The sequence below is a fragment of the Cyprinodon variegatus genome, unplaced genomic scaffold (assembly GCF_000732505.1).
Source record: "Cyprinodon variegatus isolate N-32 unplaced genomic scaffold, C_variegatus-1.0 Scaffold1449, whole genome shotgun sequence".
In the NCBI taxonomy this organism is placed as follows: Eukaryota; Metazoa; Chordata; class Actinopteri; order Cyprinodontiformes; family Cyprinodontidae; genus Cyprinodon; species Cyprinodon variegatus.
The window spans coordinates 6,315-9,194 of record NW_015151902.1 but is presented as its reverse complement, the minus strand read 5'-3'; the positions used below and the strand labels follow the sequence as shown (position 1 = coordinate 9,194).

At 36.5% G+C, this 2,880-nt stretch overlaps 1 long non-coding RNA gene across 1 annotated transcript in view; it reads left to right on the top strand.

Annotated features, from left to right (window-relative positions):
* LOC107103440 overlaps positions 1-876 on the top strand; it is a 10,631-nt gene extending 9,755 nt beyond the window's left edge. The window contains exon 3 of the long non-coding RNA XR_001482182.1: positions 851-876. This is a non-coding gene — a long non-coding RNA (uncharacterized LOC107103440). The remainder of the gene's footprint in view (positions 1-850) is intronic.
* Positions 877-2,880: the final 2,004 nt, after the last annotated feature.

Below are 2,880 nucleotides of genomic sequence, written 5' to 3'. Positions count from 1 at the left end.
ACGCCAAGGGGATGGGTTAAATGTAGAGGTCATTTTCTTCAGTGTGAAATTAATAAAGTTCAATTATAATTATAAAGTTCAGTATGGCAGGTAGTTTTAACATTTATTGTGTGTTGTTCCCTTGGTAGATCAGGGGAATAGGATTGTTCCTGTTATAACTGTAATAACAGATCTTCTAAATTATATATTTGCAGTAGAAACTGAAATTCACAAAGTAAATAACTACATTGCACTAGAAAGAATCAAGTTTTATAATATTAAGTTTTATCTAGATATGTTTAGACACTTTAAGTCATTGTTTTGATATTCATCAGCTTGACTGAATATGTATTTATGATATCTGAAATACATTTCTTCATAGTCAAAATAATTCCCCCCTGTCAAACGTCCAATTAGACCTCCGATGTATCTTAGGGACGGGACCATGTGTTTACAATTGCTTGTTTGCTTCGAAATGTAATGTTAAGTATACCTTCTTTAATTTATGACTGGATCTTTAAGACATTTAGTTGAATCTGCTTTAGATTCTGGCATTAGTTTAGATTCTGATTCTTGTTTTAGTCATGTGAGACAAACAAGGAAATGGGTGTTCTAAAGTTGAAGAAGACAGAATAAAGCATGTTGGGAAAATCTGTCTCTATCCTTCGGCTTCTCCTTCTAAAGAGATTCAATCATCATTTAATTGTACCCTCATGTTACATCTATTTATCAGCTTCACACATGTTATAACGGGATACTGTCAGGTTCATCTGCACTGATGAAGACACAGCTGTGCTGAGATAAACTCTGGACAGCTGCATGTTACCTGAAGATCCATGAAACATCTTAACATATTTTCCTTCTCTTACAGGTCTGAGAATGAGGAGCCGACCTGAGGTGAGAGCTGGTTCTGTTTAAAGCAGTTCTGTTCTGACTCCATCTCATTGCACGGACCTCAGAATCTAAAAACAAATCCTTTAAATGTTTTAAGATGTTGATGCAAAAGCTGATTTTGTGTCACTGATAAGTGCTTCCAGATAAAATATTTAAGTAACAGAACCAAAGCCATTCTGTAAAGATCCAGGGATCCAATTCAGGTGAAAAACCTGATGATCCATTTCTTGCATCACAGATATAAACTGTAGACTGAAATTCTTTCAAGTTTCTGTACTTCAGGTTCCTCTTACTTTGTCCTGGTTTGTTGGATATCGGGTACTGAATTGAAACATCACAACAGCACTGTAGTGTTTAATCAGAGTGAAATCATTTAAACTCCAATGTGTTATTCCCAAGCTGTATAATTGATCAAATTATAATTCAATATCTAAGCAAATTATTAATGTCAAAATAACCCCATTCAATTTACTTTGTTAAATCTGTCACAATCTGTTATATTTTTTTTTAAAATACCAGTAGAATATAACTAAATAGTAACTTTTTATTCAGATCCAGACAACTTTATTTATCCCCTAGGGGCAAGTCTATCCATAGACATTGGTTGCAGCAAATAACAAAAGCATTCCACACATATACACAGAGTTCCACAGGAGTATCTCAATGTCTAATTTGTTGTTGATTCTTCTCAAAAATTACAATTTGATATTTTTATATTTGAATCCTTAAATTTAAAAAGTTAAATTTGTAAAATGTAAAATTTAAAAAGTTTAAATAGGCCAAACGCTTTCGCAAGGCCCTGTATGCTAACAATAAAGCTTTTCTCCTTTAAAGTGAGAGGGTAAGACCCATTTCTGTCCAAAGGACTTGACTTCTTCTGTGTAACTGAGACATGGGTAAGGATTCTCTAGGTCAGTCTGGCTGGCCAGTCTAGGAAACACACAACTTGACAATTCATGCACATTTAGCCTTGTTCATGGGGAAGTCAATTTTCAGTACAATATGTATCTCGGGATGGCAAATTGGTGCTATTTAAATAAAATGAATCAATCTGATAAATGGGCCGATGGTTAGATGGAGTTTTTTTTTTTAATTCATTATTTACTTCAGACTTGGACTTTTTATGTGGATAACTGATGATTTGCTGATTGAAATAAATGATCTTAGTCTGCCACTTTTATCCTCTGCACCATAGATACCAGGCATCTCAGAAGATGATTGGACAGACACCATGGCCAGAATCTTTAAGATGCTGGAGGACGCTCAGTATAAGGAGATGGTGGATTTTTTTGATGAGCAAGGTGTAATAGATGCTCCAGCCAAGTTCACAGCCAAGTTTAAGAGGGAGCTTCCTGAGAAACTGATTCAGAAGTGTGGGATAACTGAATCAATCTCTGTGGTCAACGAAGCAATAAAGGAGATACCGAGGAACGACCCTGGTGTCCAGAACCTGCTGCGTCCATTTGTGGCCAAATTACCGCAGAACTCAGCATAGAGGGTGAGTGTTGGGTGTATCATGGTCAGGCCTGATCCTTTACCATATGGGTTAAAATGTTCCTGTTAACTTCTGATTTCCTGGTTCTGAGGAGAATGATGAGAATATCCATGGATGGTGGAGGTTCTGGGTCCGTATCAGAAAATGTTGAGGTTTTTTTTTTTTTTTTTAAGCTGATCTTCATGAACAGGTTAAGATCCTTCATCCTTCATGTTGGTCAGTCGGTGGTTTTCTACTCAAACTGTTTGTATTTAGTAGCTTCAGTAATGATGAGTCAAAGTGATCTCAGGTTTTATTCTCCATCATGGTTGAAAGTTCTGGTCCACAGCCCCACCTTCATGCTCAGATGACACCATAGCTAAAAAAAAACACTTTAGCAGAACCTCCCATGATGCCCCTGCTGGTAGCATGGTTTTGGTGCCCCAGACTTCTGCTGATGTTCTGAGCTTTGTGAAAAGGACATTTCTGGAACTCCACAAATAGCAGGAAGAGAAGCCTATTTATTAGCTTCA